General features: G+C 39.0%; 1 protein-coding gene across 5 annotated transcripts in view; it reads right to left on the bottom strand.

The window, feature by feature from the left end:
- The window catches only part of agrn (agrin), a 271,614-nt gene that overhangs the window by 82,651 nt on the left and 172,998 nt on the right, over positions 1–15,965 (bottom strand). The gene's annotated exons all lie outside the window — the stretch shown is intronic.

Raw genomic sequence — 15,965 nt, 5'->3', positions numbered from 1 at the left:
GGAGGGTCGAGGGGTGGGGGGGGCTGGTTATGAGAAGGGAAGAAAGAAGGGGGGATAAGAGTGCAAGAGGTCACAAGGTCATAAGCTGGTCACTTCCTGCTTCTGGATTCTTACTTTTGTGCTATTTCTATTACTGTGCTGTACTGTAAGTTACAAACTTACACCACCACTACTGTGGACAAACACACACAGCCAAAATTCACGCCAACATCCGCATCCTGGCCAGGAGGGCTTCCCCAATGATGGAGGGATAAAACAGGACAGAGGGAGGGAGCGCTGGGTGAGCGAGACAGAACATCCCAGAACAGGAAGTGCTCAGTTAATAATTCAGAGGCAGATGTGATATAAGAACATCAGAGCGTGTAGTTCAGCAGCAATGTAAGTTCATTAGGAACTGCAGTTAGAAGAACAGGAACCTACCAGTAGAGAACAGAGAGAGAGAAAGACAGATAGAGAGAGAGACACACAGAGAGAGAGAGAGACAGACAGACAGAGAGAGAACAATTGAACCATAAGCCAGCAGCACGACACGCTGCCTTCCTGAGCGAAGCTGAAAAACCCTTTCATCACTGGCTCGTTATTTCCCAATCAATTCTTTTTTTTTTAGCGAGGATTGAAAAAAAGCAAAAAGAGCAGCAGCCCATGTGGACGTGTGAAGTTCTCCAGGGGAGACAAGACCGTATTAGAGCAACAAAGTGGCTCATTTGTATGTTAGGAGTGCGGGCTCAGAAAAACAATGCTCCTATACTCATACAGGATGATGAAAGAGCTGGCTAGAAGAAACGCAATGATGCCGGGTTTAAACCTTGCTCGTTGACGGAGGTTATGGGGTGCTGTGAATGTATTTGTGCCTTTGTTTCATGTTTTATAGTTCGGGTTTGCATACAAGTAGGTGCCTTGTCTGCTTGTACACGTTTGGTGTGTTTCCATAATTGCTTGTGCTGCATCATCCTGCAGGACGTGTAAGTGCATTTATTGGCCTATATGTGTGTGCAAGTTCCACCTTCACTGCTGTTATGATTGTGTGTGTGTGTGTGTTTGTGTTTTCCACTCAGGCTGCCTGCAGTACTGACATTACTGTAATTATTCCAGGATTAGATACCAGCTTCCTATCTGCTCCCTGCAAGAGTCCCGATTCATTACGGATGCATCAATATTATGCATACAAGAACCCTTTCCTGATAAATCAGCCACAAAGCAGCCTTCTGTCCTTCTGTCTTCCCAAGAAAATAAAAGTCAACACAGTCAATAAAGATGCTGGTTTAAAGAACCCTAGCTCTCGTGCCATCTTTACAATCCTTTGTCTCGAATATGAACTACAGCAGCTTATTATTCTCTTCTCTAAAAGCGTCAGGTTGGTAAGCACTTTTCCCGGCAGTCTGTGACCCCCACGTGGCCCTGTGTCTTAAACGTTTCGAAAAGCCGCAGCAGACAAAATGGGTCTCACCACTTTTAAAGCCTCGAGTACAGTGCTGTAGTCAGATTAGAGCTGAGGGTAAAAGAAATGCACAAGGCTGCAAAACACTTTAATACCAAACCACACAGAGCAAAGTCCCTCTATGTACGGAGTAAAACACGACGTGACGTGCGGTTATTTCCCAATAAAAGCTTGTCCTGAAGTGTTTTATGTCTGAAGTGTTTTAATGTTTTCTGGAGACTGGAGACTCCTTACAAAAACTTTAAAAGCTTTTACTAAAAGTGATAAGGTATTGGAATTAGAGCAAGCCGGTCCCTTCGAGATTTCCTGATTCTGCGATGGGAGAAATTCATGCAAATTCAAGCAAACTCCGCAATATTCGTAGGAGCTTAATATTTTTCAAAATTACCGCAGATTTTCGCAGATTTGGGCCAAGACGCGTCACGTCATGTGACATCATCAGAACGGGCATTCAGCCAAAGCCTTCTTCGATTCCCATGTGTCGAACATGAGTACAGCTAAAGGGTCTCAATTATCAACAAACATCACTGCGAAAGATTTCATGTAACTGCAATTTCGCTAATTCGAGTAGTTTTCTATAAATTAAAAAAAAAAGCATTAAAAACTCCAGCATTTTTTGCCACAACGATCACAAAAAAACTAATATATATGTAAATAATATGCTACGGTTAACATCATCAGACCAATCAGAATCGAGAATTCAGTAGACAGCTTTTGTGTTTGTAAACAAAAAGAGATGTGTATGCGTCCTGGCTGCAAAATGACGTAGCAACACTCAGAAACACTTATATACACAGTTATAACACATATAAACACTTATAACACAGTTATAACCTGATTAAAACAGTCTATCAAGAATTTTTTTTCGGAATCGGATTGACATTAGCTAAAATGTTTTCAGCTTATTATTTCAGAATACCACTAAAAAACAGGGTGTGATGTCCTGCTAAACTAACACTTTCAACAGGTGTAACAGTGGAACATTGTTACGGTTTGATGTCCCGTCAGTGACTAAGGCCCTGTTTACACTAGTGCGTTTTCATTTCTAAAACGCATAACTTCTGCTATGGTTAAGCGTGTCATCTACACTACTCCGGCGTTTTCGATCCTCGAGAACTGAAACTTTTGGAAATGCCGAAGACCCCGTTTTAGTTTGAAAACTTCTGCCTCGCGTTTTCGTGTAAGCAGACCAAAACGAAGACTTTTAAAAATGAAGTTTGAAGCTTCGCCCACATTCGCTCCCTGATTGGGTATTCTGGCGTATCCTTCCCTGAATGGTCAAGCCCCTACCATATGACCATTACGCTACCTTGATCATATACACAACAACATGGAGACTGAACTGCAAGTTTTGCCGGCTTTATTGTCATTCTTAGCAGCCATTGTGCAGTTAAAGTCAGTATTTTATAATACGGCAGCTGCCTACATGCGCAAGAGGCGAGCTATGATTAGAGCAATCGGCAACAGATCTCATTTCAAGCGGAGTAAGCCCTATATAGAACGGCGGTTTGTTGTGCCTGCCGATGACTAGCAACCAACTTCCTGTTTACACTTGTATGCACATGCCCAGTGTGCATGAATGGTCATGTGACCTGTCATGTGACAAATATCATTACAAACCATCAGTTAACCATTAAAACCATTACAAACCTCATTTGTAATTCTATTGGTCCTTAAGGTTATCCACTAGACATAAAATAACAATAGAAGGCAACAAATTACCAGTAGAGACCCACAGGGATCATGACAATTTCCATTAAAACCAATACAATTCGGGTTTCTATTGTTTTTTTTTTGTTTTTTTCCACCAGGGCAGTAAAACGTACCAGTTCATTTCCTTATAAAACTAATCACATTGTACCTGAGACTACTGATTTTTTTTAATGATCAAAAATGATCTCATAGAAACTCTGAGCGTTTATACTACAGAGAAATTGAAGGCAAACACGTCTATTGATGGTTAAAACATTGTTGTTTGCAGGCATGCTCAAGATATTTACTTGATTTTACTATTACAACATCGTAAACAAAACTGAACAAAGCTAGCTGAATGTGTCCATGATGGACGGCTCCTCCAAAAGAACGTGCGCTATTTAGCATTAGCTACCATAGTTTCGTCGTGTAGATTTAAACGAGCTACATGCGTTAGTTAAAGCAATATAAATTAGGCATTGTAGCAAACTAGCTAAAGTTAAATTGAGTTCTAACCAATAACATCACCACAAGCACAACGCACCCTACCTTCCATGCACTACACTTTATCATTTACATTTACATTTACACTGGACTCTGTCTGACGGATAGACTGGTATTAGACTCGGACTGTCCTTGTACTGTATGCGCAATATCTCCCGCTTTGGTCATGTTTTTTTTTTCACTACATAAAATGTTTACAGCTTATTATTATTTTTACTTGTTTTGTCTGAGTTCAATGTTTACAGCTTATTATTATTTCTACTTGTTTTGTCTGTGTTCAGTGTTTACAATGTTTACAGCTTATTATTATTTTTACTTGTTTTGTCTGTGTTCAATGTTTACAGTTTATTATTATTTTTACTTGTTTTGTCTGTGTTCTGTGTTTACAGTGTTTACAGCTTATTATTTTGACTTGTTTTGTCTGTGTTCAATGTTTACAGTTTATTATTATTTTTACTTGTTTTGTCTGTGTTCAATGTTTACAGTTTATTATTATTTTTACTTGTTTTGTCTGTGTTCTGTGTTTACAGTGTTTACAGCTTATTATTTTTACTTGTTTTGTCTGTGTTCAATGTTTACAGTTTATTATTATTTTTACTTGTTTTGTCTGTGTTCTGTGTTTACAGTGTTTACAGCTTATTATTTTGACTTGTTTTGTCTGTGTTCTGTGTTTACAGCTTATTATTTTTACTTGTTTTGTCTGTGTTCTGTGTTTACAGTGTTTACAGCTTATTATTTTTACTTGTTTTGTCTGTGTTCTGTGTTTACAGCTTATTATTTTGACTTGTTTTGTCTGTGTTCTGTGTTTACAGCTTATTATTTTTACTTGTTTTGTCTGTGTTCTGTGTTTACAGTGTTTACAGCTTATTATTATTTTTACTTGTTTTGTCTGTGTTCAATGTTTACAGTTTATTATTATTTTTACTTGTTTTGTCTGTGTTCTGTGTTTACAGCTTATTATTTTTACTTGTTTTGTCTGTGTTCTGTGTTTACAGTGTTTACAGCTTATTATTTTTACTTGTTTTGTCTGTGTTCTGTGTTTACAGCTTATTATTTTTACTTGTTTTGTCTGTGTTCTGTGTTTACAGTGTTTACAGCTTATTATTATTTTTACTTGTTTTGTCTGTGTTCAATGTTTACAGTTTATTATTATTTTTACTTGTTTTGTCTGTGTTCAATGTTTACAGCTTATTATTATTTCTACTTGTTTTGTCTGTGTTCAGTGTTTACAATGTTTACAGCTTATTATTATTTTTACTTGTTTTGTCTGTGTTCAATGTTTACAGTTTATTATTATTTTTACTTGTTTTGTCTGTGTTCTGTGTTTACAGTGTTTACAGCTTATTATTTTGACTTGTTTTGTCTGTGTTCAATGTTTACAGTTTATTATTATTTTTACTTGTTTTGTCTGTGTTCTGTGTTTACAGTGTTTACAGCTTATTATTTTGACTTGTTTTGTCTGTGTTCTGTGTTTACAGCTTATTATTTTTACTTGTTTTGTCTGTGTTCTGTGTTTACAGTGTTTACAGCTTATTATTTTTACTTGTTTTGTCTGTGTTCTGTGTTTACAGCTTATTATTTTGACTTGTTTTGTCTGTGTTCTGTGTTTACAGTGTTTACAGCTTATTATTATTTTTACTTGTTTTGTCTGTGTTCAATGTTTACAGTTTATTATTATTTTTACTTGTTTTGTCTGTGTTCTGTGTTTACAGCTTATTATTTTTACTTGTTTTGTCTGTGTTCTGTGTTTACAGTGTTTACAGCTTATTATTTTTACTTGTTTTGTCTGTGTTCTGTGTTTACAGCTTATTATTTTTACTTGTTTTGTCTGTGTTCTGTGTTTACAGCTTATTATTTTTACTTGTTTTGTCTGAGTTCAATGTTTACAGTTTATTATTATTTTTACTTGTTTTGTCTGTGTTCAGTGTTTACAATATTTACAGCTTATTATTATTTTTACTTGTTTTGTCTGTGTTCTGTGTTTACAGTGTTTACAGCTTATTATTTTTACTTGTTTTGTCTGTGCTCTGTGTTTACAGTGTTTACAGCTTATTATTTTTACTTGTTTTGTCTGAGTTCAATGTTTACAGTTTATTATTATTTTTACTTGTTTTGTCTGTGTTCAGTGTTTACAATGTTTACAGCTTATTATTATTTTTACTTGTTTTGTCTGTGTTCTGTGTTTACAATGTTACAGCTTATTATTATATCTATTTGTTTTGTCTGTGTTCAGTGTTTACAGTTCGATGTTTACAGTGCTATGTCAGATTTTATTTACTATTTTTGCATTGTGTCTGGGTGGGAGTGTGCAATTGAATCGAATATAGATGCTTAAAGCACTCTGTATGCACAAAAGAATAAACTCTTATTTAGTTTACTGATATGATCGTTAGCTATACAGCTGAAATCTAAAGGGCCCTGCAAAGACAGAGCTCCTCGGACCATTTTTTCTGTCCTAACTACAGTACCTGTAACCACAACCATGTTCTGTTGACTTGGAAAGGTGTCTGATTTCAATTGAGAGTGTGTGTTTATGAACACTTTTCCAGTTCTGACACAACGTGACATTTTTCAAAACAAATTCTGGCTTGAACTTAAAACCCCCTATGGCCTCCTGCTTTGTTTCTGCAAGCAGGAGGCGCGGCTGGCGTCACGGTGACGTGTCTCACTCAGGGGTCTATAGCGCTTTGGAATAAACAGCTATAATAAACCTGTTTAGTGTGAGCCTCTGAGCAGCAGGAGTGCAAACTGCTAGTGGATGCATTAAAAACAGGTCACGAACAGTTCCAACCCTTACATTGCTGTGTAGATATGCAAAAAAAAAAAAAAAAAAAAAAAAACCCTAAGAAAAGAAAAGTGCCCATTTTCATTACGCTCACATTTATTTATCAGGCAGATGCTTTTATATGAAGGTGACTTACAATTCCGATGCAATCGCAAAGCTATGCTGGCTCGAAACCTTAACCACTGCTTCCAGTTTCATACAGGAGGATGTTCCACAGTGCCAGAGCACAAATCATCCACGCTTTGAAGAGAATGTGAAATTCTTTCAACTGGCACATAAAATATGTAAACAGTAGAACAGAGGCTAATTTTTTGCCACTTCAAAGCACCAGCACTGGAACAACGAAAATGTGCCTGAGCTTTGAAGCGTAGAAATAAGCTCATTTAAAAGGAACAAAATTCCTTTCTGCTGCATTTTTATGATTTTTTTTATTATTAAAACATTGTAGGCTTAAGAACAAAGAGTGGTTGCCCTCGGAAACATTTAACATGTTTAATACATTTATAAGAAAGAGTCTTAGTAAAATGTCATTATTATTATTATTATCCATCCATTTTCTATTATTTTCCTGGAGGAACCTGGAGCCTATCCCAGGGAGCATCGGGCACAAGGTGGGGTACACCCTGGACTGGGTGCCTTCACAGGGCTCAATCACACACACATTCACACTTTGGACATGCCAATCAGCCTTTGGACTTTGGACAGAGGGAGGAAACTGGAGTACCAGAGGAATCTGGGGTAGTGGTGGCTTGACGGTTAAGGCTGTGGGTTACTGATTGGAATGGCAGGGATTCAAGCCCCAGCACTGCCAAGCTGCTGCTGTTGGGCCCTTGAGCAAGGCCCTTAACCCTCTCTGCTCCAGGGGTGCCATATCATGACTGACCCACCGCAACCTCATAACATGCTGGGGTATGCAAAGTAAAGAATTTCACTGTGTTGTAACGTATATGTGATCAATAAAGACAGATTATTGATTATTATTATTATTATTATTATCATTAAACTCCCGCAGCATGAGGAGGACATGCAAAATACCAGCGATCTGGACGTTTTTAAATGATTAATAATGACAATCAAAGCAAAGCAGACAGCAAGCTGTTCTGTGAAAATATCAAGAGGAGGTACTCATAACTCAGTAACCTCATAAAACATCTTAAAAATTGACTCAGGGATTTGCAGTGAAAACAAATGAAAATGTAGCTAGAGAATGCACTTGGTTTAAAATCAACTAGCTATAAAGGATGTTCTAATAAAAAAAACGAGTCCAGAAAAGCATGTTGATGAATACACACATGCGCTTTCCATGGCTGCTATTTAAGTCAACGAAACATCCATCCATCCACAGGGTCACAGGGATCCTGGAGCCTATCCCAGGGGACTCGGGGTACAAGGCAGAGGACAACGTGGAGAGGGTGCCAAACCATTGCAGGGCACACATACACATACACATACATCTTTGCACGAATTGAGATGTGCTGAGATGTTCCTGTTGCGCAATGAACTGTCCCAGTATATTTCTAGTAGTGGGACAGGGCCCTCCTCTCTTCAGATGATTAACCAAAAGTTAATGAAGCATGTTTTAAGGTTGTAAGCTCTCTGTTTGCAACTGCAACCTCACATTAACTAAAAACTAAGCTAACGAGTTTACCATTACCTCAGGATGGAAGCTAGCGTACAGTGCCGTGAAAAAGTATTTGCTCCCATAATGATTTCTCCTGTTTTTGTGTATGTCTCATACTAAATTGTTTAAGAAATGAAAATACAATCTAAGATAAAAACAAAGGCAACCTGAGTAAACACAAAATACAGTTCTTAAATGATAATGTTATTTATCGAAGCAAAAATTATTCAACATCAACTGGGCCTGTGTGAAAATGTATTTGCCCCCTTAGTTACTAATTCCCCAAATCTATGAAACTGCGTTCATAATGGGGTTCAGCTGGACTGGACACAAGCAGCAAGCAGGCCTGATTACTGCAAAGCCTGTTCAATCACATCAACACTTAAATGGAACTTTTTCAACAGCATGAAGTTTGTTAAGAGGTCTTACCCAGTAACATACTATGACAAAGTTGAAAGAAATTCCAGAAATGATGAGGAAGAAGGTGATTGAAATACATCAGTCTGGGAAGGGTTACAAAGCTATATCAAAGGCTCTGGGACTCCAAAAAACCACAGTGAGAGCCAGTATCTCCAAATGGAAAAAACTCAGAACAGTAGTGAACCTTCCCAGAAGTGGTCAACCTTTCAAAAAGTCACAAAAGTGCCAAGGACAACATCAAAGGAACTATAGGCCTCTCTTGCATCAATAAAGGTCACTGTTCATGACTCCACTATCAGAAAGACACTCGGCAAAAATGGCATCCATGGAAGAGTGTTGAGGTGAAAACCACTGCTAACCCAGAAGAACGTTAAGGTTCGTCTGTATTTGGCCAAAACAGACCTTGATGATCTTCAAACCTTTTGGGAGAATGTTCTGGGGACTGATGAGTCGAAAGTGGAACTGTTTGGAAGACAGGGGTTCCATTACATCTGGCATAAACCAAACACTGAATTCCACAAAAAGAACATCATACCTACGGTCAAGCATGGTGGTGGAAGTGTGATGATGTGGGGATGCTTTCTGCTTTAGGGCCTGGGAAGCTTGCAATAATTGAGGGAAACATGAATTCTGCTCTCTACCAAAAAATCCTAAAGAATAATATCCGGTCTTCAGTCCGTAAGTTGAAACTCAAGCACAACTGGATTATGCAGCAAGACAATAATCCACAGCACAGGAGTAAATCCTAGTCCTAGAAGTAAGTGAAAGACTGATCTCCAGTTATCGAAAGCATTCGATTGCAGTTATTGCTGCTAAAAATGGCACAACCCGATTTTAAGTTTAAAGGGGCAATTATTTTTTCACATGGGTGACAGGTGTTGGATAACTTTTTTTTGCTTAAAAGACAAAAAAAAAAAAAAAAAAACAGTATTGTGTGTTTCCTCAGGTTGCCTTTGTTTTATGTTGTATTTCATTTAAAGATCTAAAACTATTTAGTATAAGATATACACAAAAACAAAAGAAATCAGGATGGGGCAAATACTTTTTTCACAGCACTCTATCCTATAAATTCGTCTCATTGCCAACACTGCAAAAAATGTCATCTTAGCAAGTGGAAATATCGTGAATAAAGTCCAATATACCTAGTATTTCTAATTATACGATTACAATAAACCAAACATAAGCTCATTAAACATAATTCTAGACATTATTACTCATTTTAAACTCAGTTTTCTTATTCTACTGGAAGATCTTTTTGCCATTTCTTTCTACAAATAGATGCTTAAAACAAGCAAATTAGAATATCTGGCAAAGAACAAGACTACTTCAAGCTTGAAATGATCTTATATTTAGCTTGTTGCAATTTTATCACAGGAAATACTAAATAAATGCGACTATATTCAAGATATTTCCACTTGCTTAGACGGGATTTTTTTTTTTTTTTTTTTTTTAAAGTGAAAGGAGAAACTATTTGCAGAAACTTTCATTAAAAAATCAAAATGAATCAAATATGCTTTCTCTTCTCCTACTGCAATGATAAAAAAAAAATAGACAAACTGTATTTTTGAAATATCAATTTCTGAAAAAAGAAAGGTTTTTATTTTAGAAAGTAGCCTGTAGCCTTAACGTCACAGTTTCTCTGCTTCAAAGCAAGATTTCAGTTCTGATGTACAGACAGTAAAGGTGAGCACATCATCAGTAAACAGTCATGACCTTCTGGAACGTTCAAATTTATCCCATGGCACAGCTTCTAAAACACAACTGCAGCTCATGTCTGTTTGTTTTATTTAAAAAAAAAACACACACACACACATTCTTTCACTTTTTTTCCTTCCTATTTGCTTCCTTAGTTTGCACTCCTGTGAAGGAGAGAAAAACTATCAGGTTTTTTAAGCCGAGTACAGAAAAGAGAAAGTGAGCGGGGCGGAAAAGGAGGAAATAATTATAATAATAAAACTTTTTTCCGGAACATAATCTTACACACAGTTGTGATTATGGAGTATAGAAAGTTCCAGAACTTGAAGCAGACTTTGGTAATTGAGATGGGTTCCATATTCTCTCAGTAAAAAAAAAGAAAAGAAAAGAAAGAGACCTTTTCAGAAGCAACAGAAGCCTCTTTGAAACAGCGGGCCGTCGTCTCCGAGGCAGAGCGACTGCTCAAGGACTCCAGCTGTAACAGTTTGACAGCCATATGCTAGTGTGGGACAGCCACTGGGAACACACACACACACACACACACAGTACAGCCACATCTAAAGTTTTCGGGCTTTACTCACGGGAAAATGGCACACTGCTACAAAATGCGTGCGGGAAAGAGAGGAAAGATTTCAAACAGAGGGAAAAGGAATAGATATAGAGAAACAGGAAGCACTACACTTTTGAGCGCAAACATGAGCGCACAAGTATAGAAGCAACCCCGATAATGAGAAGGTGTGAAAGAGTGGCAGGGACTTCGAGAACCCGGTAATTGCTATGATCAGCCAATGTGGGCCGGGGTATTAGAGAGGAGATGTGGCACAGAAGGCATAAATATAGCTTCTGTCATTCCTGCTTTCCCTTTCTCACACATACAGTATACACTCGCACACGGATACACAGATCATACACACCCAACACACAACCTTCATGCTACTGGCATAGAACCGAAGCCTCAAAACATCCTCCACTTTCTCGGTGGAAGTTTAATTAGTCCCAAATATTATTACAAACCCAAAGCCTGAGAACATTAGCAATGCCGGGCATGGTGTTTATAGGAAAATGATCAACGATGAGATGATGTTGTGTTAAGAGGACTGGTACAGTCTTGACGATTCTCAAAGTTATCCACTTTCTCACTGGAAGTTTAATTGTCACCACAGAACTGAAGCCTAAGAACATCATCAATGCCGGGCATGGTGTTTATAGAACATGATCAACAACGAGCTGGTGTGATATCATTACTACTATGACGTTGTGTTAGAACCAAACGTCCCAAACGTCACCACAGAACCGAAGCCTGAGAAGATTAACAATGCTGGAAGAGGAAAGTAATCGGGTGCGATGTCTTTACCACCCCTCAGTTGATTATTTCCCAGTAACAGCTTGTCTTAGAGTGTCATATCCGTCTTATAGCACTTATAGCATTCATACACAAGTCAGTATGCAACAAGTCTTTACACCACTAGGCCTGGAGTATCATCACAGCCTCCTGACATCATCCGTTTCCTCCGTGCGAGTTTAATTAGTCCCAGCTTTCACCAGGGAACCAAAGCCTGAGAAGATTAGCAATGCTGGAAGAGGTAAATAATCAGGTGACATATCATTACCTACCTTAAGTTGAGTATTATCTATTTTCAAAGTGTCATATGTGTCTCATACTACAGTCTTTGTATTTTCATCTATTTATACACAAACCCATATACACTCCTTGGCATAAACAATGAGATTTCCAATACTAAGTTACTGTATGTATTTGTTTGATTCTTGCTCATTTGCTGACCGATGATTTGTTGTTAAGACCATTAAAAACCTTAATATTTGGCCATTTTGGGCTTGGCCCATTTTTTATTCCTAGGAGTGTATATGGGTTACACCACAATGAAGACCTGGCATAGCATCAGCCTCCCGACGTCATCCGTTTCCTCCATGCGAGTTTAATTAGTCCCAGCTTTCACCACAGAGCCAAAGCCTGAGAAGATTAGCAATGCTGACAGCTCCTATGGCTGCTCCTCATCACCAGCACTCTCAAGCTCACAGCCCTGCGAATTGTCAAACCCCATCCTGGCTTCTCGAAGGACTCGAGCTCTCTCCACCGGGCTATTAAGGTTTTTAGTACTGGCGTGCGCTAAAGTAGGGGGTCTGTAAGCCTCCTGTCACCGAGTGCCACTCACATCATCATGCATGAGTGCGTTTAGGCGTGTTCTCATGCATGAAAAGGCATCTCTTGAGCCATTGCTTCACATTAAAGTCACTGAATATTCGCTAGGATATGACACCGGAGAGGGTCGAGTCTTTACAGGATAGCGCAGACTCTGGTGTATCTCACGTCTATATTTTCCTCTTCTTCCATTCTTTTCTCTGTCCTGCTCAGAGGAAGACAATCATTAGTGTGTCGGCACGTTGAGAAGCGAGAGAGGGAAATATTAGTACGGCGCAGACAGAATTCACCCCAGAGGCGCTGTTTGCTTTTTGACGGAGCACTTATCACCAAGTAATGCCTGCAAGGGCATACAAACTATTTCTATCCACGCATCATGAATTTAAAACAAGGAACTCATTTAGGCTCCTGCTTCTAACACAGGCAAGGCATTTGAGGTGAAACCCTCAGGAAGCAGACTGAGGTGGCTGACGAGTGATCGAGAGAGTGATCACAAAGTAAAGAGGGTTGGGAGGAGGAGGAGGAAGAGGTATGGTGACAAGTCGTGATGGACATACATTAGGAGCTAAGCATGGAAAGAGGACGGGCTCCAGCTGACAAGCTTCAGCAGGACTGACGTTAAGTAGTGGACGAGAAAGGAAAAAGGGGGAGAGGAAGGAGTAGAAAAGGGTTGGGATTAGAAAATTGTGCACTCTACTAAACATATTATAGCACGGTGCAGTTGGAGTCTCAAATCGGGGAGGTGTCTATTCTGACAGTCGTTCCGTCTGCTTTATAGGTTTATGTTAATACACGTGTTCGAATACATTATCGTTTCTATAGTAACGATGCACACAGTTACTTGTAGGGCTGTCGCTCCACATAAACAGATTAAATGGGAATGTAATGGTCGATATGATACAGGTTGTTTGTGAGGAGACCTTTGTCTCCATTGTCAGTGCTTTGTAGCAGTCAGATGTAAAGCTTTTTAATTAAGTTTTTTTTCGATGTTCTTCAACAAGTAGGTTTTGAGATGTCTTGGTAATAAACTGTATTATTAAGAAAAGACAAGAGAGAGAACTAAAAAGCCAGGCTGGTGAGTAAACAACCATTTACAAGAGTTAACGTAAGTGACAACGGGGACGTAGAAGTAACTTTAAAGTGCCTCGTAAAATCAAAATGGATGTTTTGTGGCTTTTAGTATGAATATGTTAGCCTTAAGGTCAAACAATAGCAAATTTCATATTTAGAAGATATACTGTATGCATTCAAAACGTACAGTCTCTACGTATCTCTTCGTATCTACCAGCGATACGGATCAACATTTGTGATGACATCATTCTGCACTTCAGCTTCTCATCAATCAAACGCTCTCTAGAATCTGAAGTGTCCCGCCCCCAATGTTATACAAATCAACTTGCTGAAGTTGCCGATGCTATTATTAGCGATTTGTTACTTAAAAAGGGGGAGGAGCCATCAGATTACCCTATACCATATACCCACCCTGACTTGCTGTTTCAGTGGAAATTACATCAATGTATTTCAAAGCACTTCACGGGGACTTTAGACAACACTTCACGTAGCTATAAATTCATAAGATCGTTATGTAATAAGCAAAAAAAATTGCTTGCATTGGCTTAAGGTGAATAAAACACTTAGTGACAGGCTGCGAGTGGAAAATAATCAGGGTGGGGGTGGTGGGGGTAACAGATCAGCGCTTCACGTTGGCCCACATCACACCACCCTGTCGTTGATGAGTTTCCTATAGTCATGTTTTATTACTTGCTTGCTTATGTAACACGGACAGTAATGAAGACTTCCACAGTTACCACGGTGACCCAGATTCTCTGTCTCTCTTTCTGTCTCACACACACTGAAGGTTGAGCTATATATATAATCAGACTACCCCTAGCTCCGATCTGCACCTCTAATCGGATTCATCACACACAGCTGCCCAACTCCTACACTGCTCTATGACCACTTAACTTATTAACGCCTTGATTATTGATTCATCCCCTTTATATATATAGATATATATATATATATATATATATATATATATATATATATATATATATATATACACAGTGTTATTTTTAGTTGGTAGATGTTGTGTAATAAACATGCAAGTACTCAACATTAATCAGAGTGTCTTGTCCCCTATGGCTGTCTATTCATCGAGCACGATGTCTCGGTGATGGAGCACACTGTTAGTCTTTATAAGCCACTGCTTAGAGAGAGAGGGAGAGAGAGGGAGAGAGAAAGAGAGAGAGAGAGAGAGAGAGAGAGAGAGAGAGAGATAGTAGCAGGTATACAGGGTCGTTACTGTCACTAGGCCCGAGACATGCATCCTGCTATCGGGTAGTGTGTGTGTATTTGGGTCAGCAGCATGCACACTATCAGTGTCACACTCCCAATGTCATATCTAAACACAGAGATAGCGAGTGCCTGGACTTCATACTGTATAATTAGCTTCACATTACCAGCTGCACTCTCTCAGAGCTCCGGTGCACTAAAGTGCCAGCGTGTGGGACCAGCGCTGACACACTATCACACTCTGATGAGCTCATCTTGTAGGCAATGTGTTGCACAAGCATTTGTGTTAACCGTGCCCAGGCCCACTGTGTGTCAGAAAAAAGCTACACTGTCATGATATAACGCAATAAAGAGATTCGGGGTGCGTGAGAGAAGACTCTCTTAGAGGCCTGAATACTCGAGACCAGACACAAAATCGATTCGGACTTCGTTCGAGGGTGATGTGTTTGTTGTATATTTAAACCACAGGGCTGTTCAATTTGCAAAGCTGATTGGTCAGAAGGTATTGATTGATTTTCCATAACAGCAGTTCTGACCCTAGATACAGCTGTAATTCAAATCACAGCTTTATGTTTATGAGCTTGTTCTAATCCCGTGTCGTTTCTATAGTAACAGCTCATTCACAGGGAATACGGCAGATGCTCCACATAATCTAAGGCTAATAATAAACTGATTAAAAGTAAAAAAAAAGAAAGAAAAAAGTGTGGTCATTGTTGTGGTGTTTTCTGTGAGGAGACGTTGATTTAACATTTTTAGAAGGCGTCTTCCGTGAGGAAAGTAAAGCTGTAGCTTTAAATGTCTGGAACCGGACCGTCATCAGGGAGGAGGGCGTTTTGGTTTTGTGGTAACAAGTAGAGGTGGACTGATAGTGGATTTTACCGATAACGAATTTGGGCAGTACCTGCTGATAACCGATTAATCAACCGATACAATTGATACTGAATGAGAACATAATGATAATGAGTCTTTATTGGTCACCTATACATTACAGCAAAAATCTTTTCTTTGCATACCCCAGCATGTCAGGAATTTGAGGTCCGAGCACGGCAGTGCCAGGGCTTGAACCCCTGACTTCGAGATCAGTAACCAAGCGCCTTAACCTTTCAACCACCACTGCCCCCTAACTATCCATCCATCCATCTTCTACCGCTTACTCCTTTTTAGGGTCACGGGGAACCTGGAGCCTATCCCAGGGAGCATCGGGCACAAGGCGGGGTACACCCTGGACAGGGTGCCAGTCTATCGCAGCTGCCCCTAACATTCAAATTAAAATATTGCTGAACCTTATTACAAAAATAAACAGTTCCGACTGTACCATGAAAATGTACTGTACTTTTTTAAATTAAAGAAATAT

Source organism: Ictalurus punctatus, chromosome 15 (assembly GCF_001660625.3).
Source record: "Ictalurus punctatus breed USDA103 chromosome 15, Coco_2.0, whole genome shotgun sequence".
NCBI classification, from domain to species: Eukaryota; Metazoa; Chordata; class Actinopteri; order Siluriformes; family Ictaluridae; genus Ictalurus; species Ictalurus punctatus.
The sequence above is the reverse complement of the archived record's forward strand: the minus strand, read 5'-3'. Positions and strand labels throughout refer to the sequence as shown.